The following is an 18,125-nucleotide window of genomic DNA, read 5'->3' as shown; positions in this document are numbered from 1 at the left end:
ACGTCGACAACCACCCTTATCACCAACTCCACGCCCTGACCTTTCATTTATTGAACTTGTTGGAGTATGCTGTTCTTTTGAAATAATAATTTGAACTTTGCGGTCCTCATTCCTACACATATTGTGTAACATGGACGAGTAACGCCAATTGATTGATTTAATTGTCACAGAAAATTTCCTTCTTCCTCCCTCCACTATTTCCTCACAAGAACACTCCCCCCTCCCTTGCTCTTCTACTACCTTTGGGGCACTTCATGAACTATGTTTCACATGTCAATATACGTTATATATTTGTCATAACCATTCACATTGTGATTAAAACAGTGTGAATAGACTTCTTTTGTGATTGGTTTATTATAGTTTCTGCACTGTATATTGTCTTTTGATTACTGGGACTCTTCTTTCTTAATGCATTGATCACCCAGGTCCCAGTGACATTAGTTGGGTACAACCCCCTACTTATATTCCACTTCGTGCAGACACTGGTCTGCGAGGTTTTTTACTTATGTTCAATTAATTTGGACTTTTGCACATCATGGTAGAAAGGGAACTTCTATCTTTTTCTGAAGACTACATAGACAAACTTCTTGAAGATTCAACAAATAGATTCATTTCATCCGACATTTCCACGATTGACTTTACTCTAAAAGACAAAATCACCAGGTTGGAAAGATTGGAGAAGAAGCTGGTCCGTACCCGGTGGCATGGGCATCTTCTAACCAAGTATCTTAAAGAGAATATAATCCCCGTTGGGCTGCAAATCAAGATAGAACCGGCAATTTTCGTCGAGGTACCAAAATTCAGAGAGGGGTTCAGCCACGTGGCGAATAACTGTTCCCGTCACTGGATGGTCCTTGGCGTGGAAACTGCTACAGACCAGATCCAGATAATCACCGCTGAAATTAAGACCTTAAAAGCGGAAATAGCGGCGGATGCCAACTTTGCCAGTGCCAAAGAAACTTTGACCAATCTTGAGGCCACCCTCAAGGATTTTGATCTAACAACACAAAATCGGAAACTTGAGAAATTGGCGAGAGATATCAGACTGTATGACAAGAAAAAAACATACCCCTACTTACAGGAGGATTATTATCGCCAAGACCAGCAAGGCAGATTCACCAATCGGGGACGTGGTGGGTACAGAGGAAGGAGAAATTACCAAACATTCTCAGACTCCTCCTTCAGCTCCGAGGGTGAACAGGAACAACCTGGTCCAAGCTTCCAACCATACTATCCTGACTACGCATCATATCAACAACATCAATTCAACCCTTTTTTAGGGCAACGCCAATGGACATGGCGACCGCCACGCGGCAGAAGCAACAACTGGCAGCGCGGCCAACAACGTGGGTCACAGCAGGGCAACAACACTTGGAATGGAGGACGTGGCCAACCACAAAAACAGGTCCAATTTCAGGCAGAACCCCAACACGGAGAACGAGTGACACGCAACAAAACCTACAGATGGTAACGAGCTATGAGGGTTACCCCAAACTCAGACTCCTCGGAGGTGCTCCACCTTTGACGGATAGCCCTGTCGTCAATATATCCAGTCTAGTTTTGAATGATGATGAGATCAAGGTACTGGGCAAAGGACTATCCTATGTCCCTACGAACATTCCCGACGCATTCTTGACTCGTAGTGAACTTTTTCAATTTTTTCGGAAGATTAGGCTAAGATATTTCTTCCGCAACTCTGAACCTTCAACACCATCATCGGTTACGGGACTAAGACCACCCTCTACATTTGTTCCATTTAACAGCACGATGTCACATAAGATTCTTGCCTACGAATCCATTGTCATTAGAGATGTGCAACGACTATTGGAAACCAAACCATTCATCAAATACAACACCAGCAAGAAAGAGAAAATGGCCCTGCAATCACTTGCCAAGAATGAACAATTAATCATCAAGCCTGCCGACAAGGGCGGGGCCATTGTGGTACAGGACGTCACCGCCTATGAGTCTGAAATCATGAGACAACTGAATGATGGAACAAGCTATCAGCTCCTGAGATCAGATCCTTCTAAGATTATCGCCAATGAAATTCTGGAGCTTACTAAAGCAGGTCTGGAAAAAGGTTTCTTATCGGAACTAGAATTTAGCTTCTTGAACAAAAAGTGTCCACGCCTGGCAACTATTTACACTTTGCCCAAGATTCATAAATCTATGATAGCTCCCCCAGGTCGCCCCATTGTGTCGGGGTGCGGCTCCATGCTTGAGCCACTTGGGAAATATATTGATTTCTTCCTTAAACCATTGGCTGAAGGCACTCCTGCATATCTTCGCGATACGATGCACACCATTAACATTATTGAGAGTTCTACATTTGATTCATCTAAACAACGCCTTGCCACATGTGATGTAGTATCCCTCTACACATCGATTCCCCAAGATGAGGCATTAATGGTCATTTCACGTTGCCTGAATCAACGCCCTGCACCAATTCAAGTACCAACTGAGTTCATTGTTGCCCTATTACGCATAGCGATGACCAAAAACTTCTTCATATTTAGAGACAAATTCTATATGCAGACCTCAGGAGTAGCAATGGGGGCGCCCTTTGCTCCTGATGTGGCCATTCTCTATATGGCGGCCTTTGAACAGGATACCATTCTTAGTCCAGTCAACCCATTCAGAGACCAGCTGGGTCTCTGGATGCGTTACATAGACGACATCCTGCTAATTTGGAACGGAGATTTGGATGGACTGATGTTGTTCTTTGGTTGGTTGAATAACCAATCTGTACATCTTAAATTCACGATTGAATCAGACAGTCACAAAATCAACTTCCTTGATCTCACCATCTATGAATGTTCGGGGCATCTGCTAACAACACTTTATCGAAAGCCCACTGAGAGGAATTCTCTGCTACATTATAACAGCCACCACCCCAGAGCCCTACGAGATAATTTACCGTTTGGACAATTCCTGCGGATTCGCAGGAATTGTTCCAACAAGGACCACTACTTCATCGAATCTGAAGAACTAAAACAACGACTTTTGAGTAGGGGATATCCTAAACTACTACTCAAGCGAGCCAGGAAAAGAGCTTGGTTCTACCCCCGAGACGAGTTGCTCACTCCGAAAACTGACAGAGGAGATCATCAAGAAAGGATTGTATGCGTGACTACCTTCAGCACACAGAGTAACAAAATTAAACGTATCATTAATCGCCATTGGGAATTGATTTCAGATGATATCCAACAACCAAACCCGCCACTACACGCATTCAAAAAAGCACGGAGTGTGAAGGATCATGTGGTTTGCTCCCTGTTGAAGACCAGAGATGACCCAACGGTTGCAACACTTTGGAACTTACCGGCCATAGTGGGCCATTTCAGATGTGGTCAGTGCAAGGCATGCAACAGTGTCATCCAAACCAAGGAATTTACGTACCGTGATCAAAGAGTTTCACTCAAAACACATACTAACTGTAACTCATCGAACATTATATATGCCATCCTTTGCCCATGCTTGCTGATATATGTTGGTCAGACACAGCAGAAGGCTAAGGCTAGAATTCTTCAACATATGAGCAGGATCAGGTGCTCAACACCAGGTGCACCCCTAGTCGAACATTTTTCAACAGCCGGCCACACACCGGAGAGTCTGAAGTGGGTAATTCTAGAGAAAGCCACCTTAGGACCCCGGGGTGGTAATATTGCGAATATCTTGAATATACGGGAGTTGAAGTGGATGGTGAGGTTTGACTCCATTGAGAATGGGCTCAATGAACAAGATAGTTCTTTTTCACAACTGGCAACCTTATCTCTTACCTGAATGTAATGACATCAGCTCTATATGGTATATAATACATGTAACTTTATCTAATGCTCTGTAGCATGTGACTCTGGATGGCTTTTACCCTCATGGGAGAGGTACGCCGTGCAACTTGCACCTTGCTTATAGTATTGTTATTACTAAACATCTCCGACAATTGACCTGTGGCCTTTACCCTCATGTGAGAGGTACGCCACGCCCTGTTGCATCCAACTTCATTGCATCCATTGCCATACTTTCTATTCTCCAGTGCCACATGATTCCGGCTGGCACTCTGCCCCCATGTGAGAGGTACGCCATAATATCCACATATATAGATATGCTGTCACCGTCCAATTGTTCTCTCATAAGTGTTTATACGTATCATCTATGTCAATTATGTTTTTACATATTGTGAATGTTTAAATTATGAGACTATAATCTTTCCACATAATCCCCTCACTAGCGTGCATTGGCAATTAATTTAAGATACTACCGTTCAATTGCTCTCTCTAAAGTGTTATATGTATCTTCTATGTCAATTATGTGTTTTTACATCTTGTGATTGTTTAAATTATGAGATTGTAATCCTTCCACATAATCCCCGTACTAGCGTGCATTGGCAATATTTTTAAGATACTACACACCGTTACAACATTTATAGGTGATCTTTCCCTTCCTTCCGTAGTCTTTTTACTATATCCACTTGGGTGCTCTGCACCACGTGACTCCGTTGTCATGGGGATAAACCTAAACCCGGAACGAAGCATCGCCATTGCGATCCATGCTCGTTGCGGGACAGGACTGACTCCAACCCGGTAAGCGCCCCGATCAGACTGTAGATAATTGCGAGATAAGTACACCGCTATGGGCGTTCTGTTATATTATCTCCCGCTCTGTCATTGCAGTTGATGTCACGAAGCATTTTCCGACTGATCCGGACAACGCAAGATCGACTTCCGATCGTTGCTACCCGGTGAGTCCCACCGTCAGTTTCGATTTAATTGTATGGGCACTGCACAAGCCACTCGCCCTTTTACTGAGACTCTGGTCCTTTAACTCTATTTTCAGAATTACTCACGTAGCACCTTTGTGCACCAGCCCGACCCCACTACGATCGCCACAGGACCGTGTTCCTTTGGTGAGTTCCACTCGCTGGACAATGTTTTCAATATGTGGTGGTACTATTACCATCTTCCCGCCTGCTAACCTCGGGGTCTTTTGTATTTACATTCCTCAGCCTCGATAATACCACTGGGTCAGCAGAACACGCACACTTTGGGGTCGTCACGTTAATAACTTGTGGTAAGCCCCATTGTTACTCTAGTATCCTAGTATAGTATACGTCCATTTAATGTACATGGGCAAGTGTTTAATGATCTGCCGTCTTTTGGCTATCAACAGCTCTTTCATTATAATGACGATCTAATTGGACTCAGCCATCATATGGCACTACGATCTGATTTTATGCCTCTTTATGGTGAGTTTTCCATACTGCTACGGACTAATTGTCAGTTAAACTCTTGAGTCCTTGGTTTTTTTGTGTCCGGCTGCTGTAGTTTCGGACTGGCTACACTCCGTCTTTCCTCCATAGAAAATCTAGTCAGTGCATACTTATTGATTTGTGCAAGGTGAATCTAATACGTATTGAGTTAAGTAAAGTCACGGACATCAATATGTGTGGCTTATGAATTCATTCAGCTCTAGTCTATGTCACAAGAATGCTTTCATTCCTTATGACCTCATGCAAACACTGATGTGCTTTCCCTTTTTTGAAACTAGTTAGGGATTCGTTTCCGTATTTTAATTCATATATTTTACATTGAATAGGTGTGTCCCCCTTCCCCCGTCCTGATGAAGACCCTACAGCAAGGATAAATCTACCTGTGCAATAGAGGGTCGAAACGTCGACAACCACCCTTATCACCAACTCCACGCCCTGACCTTTCATTTATTGAACTTGTTGGAGTATGCTGTTCTTTTGAAATAATAATTTGAACTTTGCGGTCCTCATTCCTACACATATTGTGTAACATGGACGAGTAACGCCAATTGATTGATTTAATTGTCACAGAAAATTTCCTTCTTCCTCCCTCCACTATTTCCTCACAAGAACACTCCCCCCTCCCTTGCTCTTCTACTACCTTTGGGGCACTTCATGAACTATGTTTCACATGTCAATATACGTTATATATTTGTCATAACCATTCACATTGTGATTAAAACAGTGTGAATAGACTTCTTTTGTGATTGGTTTATTATAGTTTCTGCACTGTATATTGTCTTTTGATTACTGGGACTCTTCTTTCTTAATGCATTGATCACCCAGGTCCCAGTGACATTAGTTGGGTACAACCCCCTACTTATATTCAGAAGCTGCGCAGTCAGCTTTTCGGGTGTCTTCCAATAGGTCCGGTCCCACGTCACTCGGTGCCTCCACGGGTCCCTTCTTTGCAGGGACTGTGGATCGGGCTCTGAGAGGTCTGGGAGTCTGGTTCTTGTTGGGCTCTGGGCTCGGTCTCCGGCGGGAGGCGGCGGCAAAGCAGACGTCGAGTTGCTGGTTGGTACCTGTGTTCACAGGGTGGCCACTCCTAGGCCACAAGGGAGATTCTCTTCAGTCTTCTGTGCAGCAGAATGTCGAAGTCCAGTCTTCTTCTTCGTGTAAAGTTGATTCAGGATGATCTGCTGTGCAATGGCACTGCTCCCGCTCTTATTCCCAATCTGAGGGGTGGATCACCTACTAGGTCCCTCCTCTGGGAGGAACCAGGAAGGGGGGCGGTTACACCCCCTTTCCTTTGTCCAGTTCCGCGCCAGGCCTGGGTCTGGAAAGTCCCAGGACCGGTTTGGACTGGCCTATGCACGGGGACACCTTGTGTGCCCCGGGCATGTCTGATTCTATTCAGCCCTGTCCTACCCAATACACAAAATCCTGTCTGGGGTGGTGCTCGCACCTCCCAAGGCAGGAAACCCTTTGTCCAGGCCACCATCTGCCGAGTTTCGGTCAGCAGCAGGAGGCCAGACTCGTGTCTGTGGTGGCAGCATCCATTTTGTGATGCTGAGGCTCTGTTTAACTTTAACCGGGGTTAAGGCTACACACATGTCGTGTCCCTCTAGAAGGGTGGAATGCTATCCCCGTCGCCAGAATTGGCGAGGGGATAGTATTCCAATTCGTATGACACCTTACTCAACATGTTTTGATAAAGCCAAACCAAAGATAGCAAATAACAGCGAGGATTATAATGCACTTAAGAGTATATGGTATGGCAATATCCCGGAACAGCTTAGGGAGTGGTTCCCGACAGCTGCAGACAGGCTCAGCTCATGATAGAGCACCATCTCACATATTTCCAAGCACTCTGCCTCCAGGATTGATGGGCCTTCCATAGAAGTGGCTGATAGGAACATATGTGTCCAGTTTAGGGTTAGGCACAGACATACTGTACCTAAGTAAGAGGTGGTTACACCAACTTACCCCAGCTGAGTGATCAGCCAGTTGTGTCAAATATGGAGGCCAGGCCAGGGGTGGCATAATACATGCTGCAGCCCCTGGTAGGCCTTGGATACACCTATGCCCTGGGCACCTAGGGTGCACTATTACAGGGGCTCATAAGGTGAACCAGTTCCAATTCGTAATGCACCTAGAGTGCATTGGCAGTAATTTAGAGAGAGAACAGCAGGCTGTGGGTCTGATTAGCAGGCCCACAGCCACATTAAGTCAGAAACCAGTGAAGCAAAAAGCAAAAATTTGGGGTGACCATAGGATAGCAGACCCTACTCTCCTACATAACCCCCCCCCCCAAACGCAGGGACATTAGACTAACCTTGACCAGTTGTGTCTTCATGTTCTAAGTGGAAGTACCTGGAGAGACCATCTGCGTTGCCATGGTCAGTCCCTGGGCGGTGCTCCACTGTAAAGTCCATCCCCTGTAGGGAAATGGACCACCTGAGTAGTTTGGGGTTTTCACCCTTCATCTGATTAAGCCATAGGAGGGGCTTATGGTCGGTCTGAATCTTGAAGTGAGTACCAAATAAGTATGGCCTCAACTTCTTCAGGGCCCACACCACAGCAAAGGCCTCCCTCTCTATAGCTGACCAACGTTTCTCTCTGGGGGTCAGCCTTCTGCTAATGAAAGCAATGGGCTGGTCCTGGCCATCTACATTAAGCTGTGAAAGCACTGCTCCCACTCCCAACTCAGAAGCATCTGTTTGGACAATGAACTCTCTTGAGTAGTCAGGACTCTTCAGGATAGGTGCAGAGCACATGGCCTTCTTCAGGTCATCAAATGCCTTTTGACAGATTTCTGTCCACTGAACCTTTTTGGGCATCTTCTTAGATGTCAGATCATTAAGAGGAGTCACAATGGACCCATAGTTCTTAACAAACTTCCTGTAGTACCCAGTCAGGCCCAAGAAAGCTCTGACCTGAGTCTGGGTAGTTGGAGGGGACCAGTCCTTGATGGTCTGGATCTTACTCTCCAGTGGTTGAACTTGGCCTCCACCTACAAGGTGGCCCAGGTATACAACCTTACTCTGCCCTATCTGGCACTTTGTTGCCTTGATAGTGAGGCCTGCCTTCTGCAGAGCCTCAAGCACTTCCTTCAGGTGGACCAGGTGATCCTCCCAGGTGGAGCTAAAGACAGCAATATCGTCCAGATAAGCTGCACAAAAGTCATCCAACCCAGTGAGGACTTGATTCACCAACCTTTGGAAGGTGGCAGGTGCATTTTTCAAACCAAAGGGCATCACCACAAACTGATAATGCCCACTAGGGGTAGAAAATGCTGTCTTGGCTTTAGACTCCTCAGCTAACCTGATTTGCCAGTAGCCAGCTGTCAAGTCAAATGTGCTCAAATATTTGGCAGAAGCCAACTTGTCAATGAGCTCATCTGCCCTTGGAATAGGGTGTGCATCTGTCCTGGTGACAGCATTGAGTCCTCTGTAATCCACACAGAACCTCATCTCTCTCTTGCCATCTTTGGTGTGAGGTTTGGGGACCAGAACCACTGGGCTAGCCCAGGGGCTCTCTGAAGGCTCAATGACACCTAATTCCAGCATCTTTTGCACCTCAGTCTTTATACAGTCCCTGACGTGGTCAGGTTGCCTGTAAATTTTGCTCTTTACAGGAAGACTGTCACCAGTGTCCACCACATGTGTACACCAGTTAGTCTGACTGGGTGTCAATGAGAACATATGTCTGTATGCCTGTAGAACTTGTCTGCAGTCATGTTGCTGATGTTCAGTGAGGCTGCCACCTAAGGCCACACCATCAACTCAGCCATCCTCAGGGTTCTGAGTGAGCAGGTCTGGGAGAGGGTCACTCTCTTCCTCCTGTCCCTCATCTGTAGCCATGAGCAAGCCCATGTCTGCCCTGCTGACATATGCCTTCAATCTGTTCACATGGAGCACCCTGTGGGGGCTCCTGGGAGGTCCTAGGTCCACCAAGTAGGTAACCTCTCCCTTCTTCTCCAGAATTGTATGGGGTCCAGACCATTTGTCTTGGAGTGCTGCTGGGGCCACTGGCTCCAACACCCATACCTTCTGTCCAGGCTGAAATTCAACAAGGACAGCCTTTTGGTCATGCCAAGCTTTTTGTAATTCTTGGCTAGCCTCAAGGTTTTTGGATGCCTTTTCCATGTACTCTGCCATCCTGGAGCGGAGACCAAGTACATAGTCCACTATGTCTTGCTTAGGCTTTTTGAGAGGTAACTCCCATCCTTCCTTCACTAGACACAGGGGTCCTCTTACAGGGTGCCCAAACAACAATTCAAAGGGGCTGAAGCCAACCCCCTTTTGAGGGACCTCTCTGTAAGCGAACAAAAGGCAGGGCAGTAGGATGTCCCATCTTCGCCTGAGCTTTTCAGGTAATCCTTTAATCATGCCCTTTAGGGTCTTGTTAAATCTCTCAACAAGCCCATTGCATTGTGGGTGATAAGGAGTGGTGAACTTGTAGTTGACACCACATTCCTTCCACATAGCTGTCAAATATCCAGACATGAAGTTGGCACCTCTATCTGATATTACCTCCTTAGGAAACCCCACTCTGGAGAAAACTCCAAGTAAGGCCCTGGCCACAACAGGAGCTGTTGTGGTCCTAAGTGGAATTGCCTCTGGGTACCTGGTGGCATGATCCACTACCACCAGTATGAATCTGTGCCCAGATGCTGTAGGGGGATCCATTGGACCAACAATATCAATCCCCACTCTTTCAAAGGGAACCCCCACCACAGGTAGTGGTATTAGGGGGGCCTTTGTTGTTCCACCTGCTTTACCACTGGCTTGGCAGGTTTCACAGGAGCGACAAAACTCCTTGGTGTCTTCAGACATGTGAGGCCAGTGAAAGTGAGGGACAAGCCTGTCCCAGGTCTTGTTCTGGCCTAGGTGTCCTGCTAAAGGAATATCATGGGCCAAGGTGAGTAGGAAGCCCCTAAATTGCAGAGGTATAACCAACCTCCTGGTAGCACCAGGCTTGGGGTCTCTAGCCTCTGAATAAAGGAGTCCATCGTCCCAATATACTTTATGGGCACCTTGAGCATTCCCAGCAGCCTCAGCAGCAGCCTGCTGTCTGAGGGGTTCAAGAGAAGGACAGGTTAACTGAGCCTGCCCCAAGTCTGCCCTAGAAGGTCCCCCTGTCCCCAGAAACTCAACCTGATCAGGTTCAAGTTCTTCAGGGACAGTTCCTTCAGGGGTCTCAAGATCAGTTTCCTGTGAAGCCTGATCCTCACTTGTAGGCAGTTGGGAAGGCGCAGCCTTAACCCTCCTGTTCTTCTTCTTGGAAGGTACTTGGTCCATTGTTCCAGGATCCAAGACCTGAGGTTCAGAGAGGCACTTTTTGGCCTGTGACCTGGTCACAGCAAGGACATGTGATGATATCCCTAACATCTCTGCATGAGTCCTGTACTCAACTTCTGACCATAGAGAGTTCTCCAGGTCATTGCCCAACAAACATTCTACTGGGAGATCAGCACTAACCACAACTTTCTTTAGGCCAGTTACCCCTCCCCAGGAAAAGTTAACAAGTGCCACACTATGTGTAGTAGTGACATTGCTGGCATTGGTCACCAGGTAATCATCGCCTGGCATGTATTGTCCAGGGTCCACAAAGTTAGGTGTCACCATAGTGACACTGGCACATGTGTCCCTGTAAGCTTGAGCCACTTTATTGTTGATCAAAGGTGTCTGTCTGTATTTGCCCAGGTTACTGGGACTTATGTCAGGGGTCAAATCTATGTCCCCTTCACAAACCAGAACAGCCTGTGTAAGGGTTCTGACTAGGTCAGAATCTCCTTCAGTTCCCAAAGTGATACCCACTAATCCCTTGGCTTGAGGACCAGCACTGCTAACTGTACTAGTGGGTGCAGGTGCCTTAGGGGCTGCAGTGCTGGGGGCTCCACCCTTTTTACACTCACTTGTCCAGTGAGAGGTGTTCTTACAAGTTTTACACCAGGGTTTCTTCTGACCTTCTTTCTTCTTCTTCTTGGAAGTTTGGGACCCACCCTCTGTCTCAGTTTGGGGCCCTGTTGAAGACTTCTGGTCTTTAGCTTTCTGCTCCCCACCCTTCTGGTCTGTTTTCTTCTGGTCACCACCCTGGTTCTGGTTCTGGTTCTTTTGCTTAACTCTGGTTCTTACCCATTTATCTGCCCTCTTTCCCAATTCTTGGGGAGAGGTCAAATCTGAGTCAACCAAATGTTGATGCAACTGCTGGTTCTGACAATTATTTAAAATTTGTTCTCTCATCAGCAAATTATACAATCCTTCATAGTCTGTAACCTTGCTTCCCAGCAACCATCCCTCCAGAGCCTTAGTGGCACACTCAACAAATTCAGACCAGTCCTGAGTCTGTGTCTTCTGGGTATCTCTGAACATTAACCTGTACTGTTCAGTGGTTAAGCCTAACCCATCAATCAGAGCACTCTTCAGGACCAGGTAGTTTCTAGAATCCCCATCACTAACTGTGAGGAGTCTGTCTCGGCCTCTACCTTCAAAGGAGAGCCACAAGATTGCTGCCCACTGCTCTTGAGGGATCTGCTGTACTCTGCAGGCTCTCTCTATTGCAGTAATCCATTTATGGATATCATCCCCAGATTTGTAGGGGGGCACAATCTTACTCAGGTTTCTGTTATCAAAAGACCTGTCTTTATCCTTGTGGATATTGCTGCCACCAGTGGGTTCTATTACCCCACTCTCTCTAGGCTGTCTTGCTCTAGCAAGCTTCTCCTTGGCCAGGGCAACCTCTAACTCTTGCCTCTGGATCCTAAGCTCAGCCTCTCTCATCTTGGCCTCATGTTCCCTTCTCTGAGGGCTAGTCATCTCCTTCCTGGAGTGACCATGAGAGCCTCTAGAGACATGGGAGGTATTGGATTCACCTGAGTGATTCCTCCTCCTCCTATGCCCCTGGTTAAGTCCACCTGGGGGTCTGAATGGGTTGTTACCAGATTCATTCCCAAGTTGGCTTAAGTTAGCCTGGTTCAGTCTACTGACCAGCACCTGACTATCTCTGTCATCATCTGACTCACTGCTTTCCACCTCCTCCTCTTCCTCCTCTTCCTCTACATCTACCTGAGGAGCTCCAGTGGTGGAGGCTTCCTCATCTACCAGGATGATAGGGGCAGGGGGGTCTACAGTGTCATCCTCTGTAGGATGGCCTCCTTCAGCATCCCCTATGGGGTTTGCTTTAGAGGGCTTTAGAGTCTCAGACTGGTCTAAGAGCTCTCTTAGGTGGTCTGTAGTAGGGGAAGGCCCTGTCTTCAGACCCCTTAAGACACAAAGCTGTCTTAATTCCTTAAAGGAAAAAATAGCAAATTTGGATGGTGCCCTTGGAGGGTCACTCTCAACAGGAGTAAGTCCACTGGACCCCTCTGCTCCAGACATTGCTCTAGTGTGGGTGGATGTGTTGCAATCTACCTACACTGGTGTTTACCTACTAAACCTATCTAGTAGTTGTAGCTAGGGTGTGCTACTCCCTTTGCTCTACAACAACTAAGTTCAGTAGAACTTAAGTATACTAGTCTTGTTTTATATGTACCTAGCAGGTACCTGTATGATCTTTCAAATGATAATCTCAAAGATTGTAATGGTAAAACAACAGCAAGCTCAGATCCCAATCCGCTGCTCACCAATGTGAGAAGTTGGCCTGGTATATAATGCTCACTAATTCTTAGTGATCACTTTGTACCATGCCAAGCAACCCTTATGATGATGGTTGTAATTCAACCTTGTAGACCAGTTATCCTAGTGGTAACGTGGACAAAGCAGTCTTAGGCTAAACTCTGAAAGGCATGTGAAGCCAGCTGTTATACCATACACAACCCCCTTGAATATCAAATGAAAGGGACACCACACAGATATATATTGAAAATATATATTGATTTATTAACTATAAAATCCCCTGGACTCTTTATGAGCACAGAAGCACAAGCGTTAAATCACAAGACAGTTTAAAATACACAAAAGTTGCACAATATGGATGAGCCCTAGGGGCCACCTAAACCATATACTAAGAGTGGTATAAGAGATACCAAGAGGAAAGTGAAGAGGCCTAGGGCCTTGGGAATCGCTGGAGCTATTCGAGACTAGCAGTGACTAAGTCGGGAGAGGCCCACGGGACTCGGGTGCAGTGTTCAAAGTGCACGCACTTTCCAATGTAAAGTCTATGGTGCGTAAAAAGTACAAAGTTAGAAAGTTAGGAACCTTCCGAGTGACCTACGGAGTTAAAACTTAAGACACAGGCCCTTGAGATGTGTACCAATGCAGGAGCACTGGCGGAGCTGAGTTACCTCACCCACAGGAAGCGGGTGCACAGGGTCGAAGTAGTGTCGGGTTTCGTCACGCTGGTCGATGGTGCTTGGAGCTGAAGATGCTGCAGGCGGCTCGATGAGAAGAGTTCCGGTGGATCCAAGGGTGGATCTGAAGATGTGAAGACCTGAAAGCAGAGGGGACAATGTTCAAAGTCACTAGCCAGTGACTACCGTGGAACCAGATTGGAACCAGGCGATGTCGGGTGCAAACAGGCGTTGTCGGGTAGCTTCTTTCTGCAGCCACGTGGATACCCGGGGTCGAGGACGTCCAGGAGTCGGTCACGAGCTGTCCCACGCAGGCTTCTCGCTGTTGGCGGTGTCGGCACCTCGATCGGAGCAAACAGGCCTTGGCAAAGGCAAGCCAGGCAGAAGTTGAAAGATGCTTAACACTCGGACCAGCAAGGTCAGAGCGGGTGCTCCTTATAACAGGAGCTTGGGTAGGTCTGGAGCAACCAGACCTGCAGTGTAAATCTTCGGTTTCGTCGCCAAGCTGGCCGCTGACCACGTGGCTAGTGGCCGGGATGGCGCGTCAAGTGGCACAATGCAAAAGGGCCCCACGCAGATCGTGGAGATGCTGGAGGGCTGCTCTTCGGTGCAAGGGCTGCTCGGTGGTGGGGGTTCTCAGTCCCCAAAGCACAACGTCGAGGATGCCTCAGAAGCTGCGCAGTCAGCTTTTCGAGTGTCTTCCAAGAGGTCCGGTCCCACGTCACTCGGTGCCTCCACGGGTCCCTTCTTTGCAGGGACTGTGGATCGGGCTCTGAGAGGTCTGGGAGTCTGGTTCTTGTCGGGCTCTGGGCTCGGTCTCCGGCGGGAGGCGGCGGCAAAGCAGACGTCGAGTTGCTGGTTGGTACCTGTGTTCACAGGGTGGCCACTCCTAGGCCACAAGGGAGATTCTCTTCAGTCTTCTGTGCAGCAGAATGTCGAAGTCCAGTCTTCTTCTTCGTGTAAAGTTGATTCAGGATGATCTGCTGTGCAATGGCACTGCTCCCGCTCTTATTCCCAATCTGAGGGGTGGATCACCTACTAGGTCCCTCCTCTGGGAGGAACCAGGAAGGGGGGCGGTTACACCCCCTTTCCTTTGTCCAGTTCCGCGCCAGGCCTGGGTCTGGAAAGTCCCAGGACCGGTTTGGACTGGCCTATGCACGGGGACACCTTGTGTGCCCCGGGCATGTCTGATTCTATTCAGCCCTGTCCTACCCAATACACAAAATCCTGTCTGGGGTGGTGCTCGCACCTCCCAAGGCAGGAAACCCTTTGTCCAGGCCACCATCTGCCGAGTTTCGGTCAGCAGCAGGAGGCCAGACTCGTGTCTGTGGTGGCAGCATCCATTTTGTGATGCTGAGGCTCTGTTTAACTTTAACCGGGGTTAAGGCTACACACATGTCGTGTCCCTCTAGAAGGGTGGAATGCTATCCCCGTCGCCAGAATTGGCGAGGGGATAGTATTACAAATCGTATGACACCTTACTTGACATGTTTTGATAAAGCCAAACCAAAGATAGCAAATAACCGCGAGGATTATAATGCACTTAAGAGTATATGGTATGGCAATATCCCGGAACAGCTTAGGGAGTGGTTCCCAACAGCTGCAGACAGGCTCAGCTCATGCTAGAGCACCATCTCACATATTTCCAAGCACTCTGCCTCCAGGATTGATGAGGCCTTCCATAGGAGTGGCTGATAGGAACATATGTGTCCAGTTTAGGGTTAGGCACAGACATGCTGTACCTAAGTAAGAGGTGGTTACACCAACTTACCCCAGCTGAGTGATCAGCCAGTTGTGTCAAATATGGAGGCCAGGCCAGGGGTGGCATAATACATGCTGCAGCCCCTGGTAGGCCTTGGATACACCTATGCCCTGGGCACCTAGGGTGCACTATTACAGGGGCTCATAAGGTGAACCAGTTCCAATTCGTAATGCACCTAGAGTGCATTGGCAGTAATTTAGAGAGAGAACAGCAGGCTGTGGGTCTGATTAGCAGGCCCACAGCCACATTAAGTCAGAAACCAGTGAAGCAAAAAGCAAAAATTTGGGGTGACCATAGGATAGCAGACCCTACTCTCCTACAACAACCTCTAAGCATCATTTTCAATGTCTCCTATAACAGGGAAATTTGGGTTTCTGGTGCATCATTGAATGTAGAACATGTTCAATCTCATCTGTGATTTCTTTTCGGGTTGATTTGTAGGTGGGAAGCTGATCATTTAATCACCAGGCTAGACCAGATATGGGAATCGAGGAGACCTTAAAAGTTAGCCAAATAGGAGACTGTTTAGAGAGCAGGGCTACTCCAATGTCTACCTGATTGATCGCTAGGCACATATCAGGGGAGGCCAGTTAGTAGTCCAGTCTGGCATTTGTCTGGTGGGCAGCCCATGTCCTTCAGCCATTCCATCCCCTTGGGAGAAAGGGGATGGAATGGCTGAATGGTTTGTTCGGGATGTGGAACTAGGTTAAAATCCCCACCCGCAAGGAGATCTTTGTCTGGCAGTCCAAGATGGTGGATGAAGAGGAGCTCGAGAAATGAGCTCTGCTGGCTAGGAATCGAAATTGGTCATAATATCCTTGTTTAGCCTCAAAGCGACAAGGTAACTGGAAAGAAATGTAAACACCTATGCAACTGGACAAAAAGGATCACCGATACCAAAGTGGCTTATCGTAGGGCAGAGACACTTACCCGTGGCCGAGCTGGTCTAGACTACAGCGGACTGGCAAGTGGGTACAGATCAAAAACGAGACTGTCGACGTGGGAGAGGAATCCGTCCTCAGCGCTGGCCAGACTTCCCGCTCTGCAGAGGGTGGACTGTGGGCCCATGGTATACAGCTTAGCAGGAACAGTGTTCATCAGAGGGGGCGTTCGGCCCCTCGGTCCTGGCATCAACCATATCGCCGGAGGAGGGGTGCAGGTCCCAGAGAGTCTTGCCACTCAGGGGCTGATTATGGGGTGGGGGCAACCATGCCTCCTTGCCTCCATCGCCTTGGTATCGTCGTTAACTGCGCCTGTCTGAGGCGGAGTGCTGATCCCAGTAGGATCATCGCTGCAGGAGCTCTGCCTGTGGCGGGTGGCAACCATACCACCTCTTCCTTCACCAGGCGTCATGGAACTAGCTGGTGGATGCGCCCGTCGACTGAAGATGGAGTGCATCTCTCCAGTGTGGGTTTCGCTGCAGCAGGGGGCATGTAATTAATGAAGCACTCGTCACTAAAACCAAAGAGACGTTCTCTCGGCGTATCTCTCTCGTCGCAGTAATTCTCAGTAAAGCCGTGGCATTTTCCTTAGGCATTCTATCAGGAAGGAGGACATAGGGTCTGGAGAGGAGCTCTCGGGATGAAACAGGTAGGATTGGTCATACTATGGCACAGTCACTGACTTTGGACGTGGGAGGTGCTCTGGGAAGTTAGACTTTGGTTTTTGACATTGCTATTGGTCATTAGACGACCTCCTCATACAGGCATTTAATTGTTTCCTCTTCACAATAGTCATTGCTATGGACCTGGTGAGCGGTGCAATATCATCATTTTAGGCTTGCTCGTTGGACTTCACATGTGCCTTTTTTCAAAATTGCTTAACAATTCAAACAGAGATAGTGCATCAAGTCGTAGGGAAAGAGACAAAAGACTACAACGCAAGGTTGATACAAAGAATCATGCTTAATCTCTGTGATTGGTGAATAGAAAGTGACAGAGGACTATATTTCAGAGAAGCCTGGTACATTGAAAGTGTTATAGGACTCAGCCCCAGACTGGGGCTTTCATGGCAGCCATCTGGGATGGGGCAATGTATTGCTATCATCTGCCTTTTTGCTTATATAATTAGTCCATGCGCACTCGGGTACTTATTTTAAGCTTTATACTAGTTCGTTCAATAGGCTCCTAAGTAATCTATGGAAGATAGGCACTGCACTCTCAATATACATAGAAGCACTTCAGCCATGATCCCCTGTTTATTTACCCTCCTACTAGAAGATTAACATAACTACAGAGGATTGTAATAGTAAGGTACATAATCTTTAATCATAACCATGTCAGGGCCTCATCTAAAACCTGAAGGAAGGAACTCCTATTCAATATCATACCCTCCTAATCTCTCCAAAAATGCTTCCAAAACTTTTAAACATAATCTACTTAGAAGAAACCCAGAAACTCTAATATTAGACCCCTCTTTTAACATGAAAAAGGTGGGATTATTAACGACTTTATATTTTTTAGTTCTAAAATGGCTAAATGGGGGGGGGCGTGTCCAAGATGGCGGCGCGATCGGACGCAGGTCTCTGGAGCTCCCTGCCCGATCCCGCCAACATGCCGTGAATATCGCTCTAACATCTCCTGAAATCAGAGCGCAACATAGGGGGACAGTTGCCCAACTGCGGAGACCTTGAAGTGCAGCCGATACCCCAAGAATCGCAACAGCAGAGCCAGAACGGAGACTGGTGCTTGGCGCTCTGTGGCGGCGCCCACACCGAGTGGTGAACAGGTCCTGGGCAGCTACCCGGCGAACTGCGAGTCTGTCCTGGGGTTTGGACGGATCCGTGAACACAACGGCGCCCTAACAGACCCTGCCGCCGC

This window comes from Lissotriton vulgaris, chromosome 7 (genome assembly GCF_964263255.1).
Source record: "Lissotriton vulgaris chromosome 7, aLisVul1.2, whole genome shotgun sequence".
Lineage (NCBI taxonomy): Eukaryota > Metazoa > Chordata > Amphibia > Caudata > Salamandridae > Lissotriton > Lissotriton vulgaris.
This window is presented reverse-complemented; position numbering follows the sequence as displayed.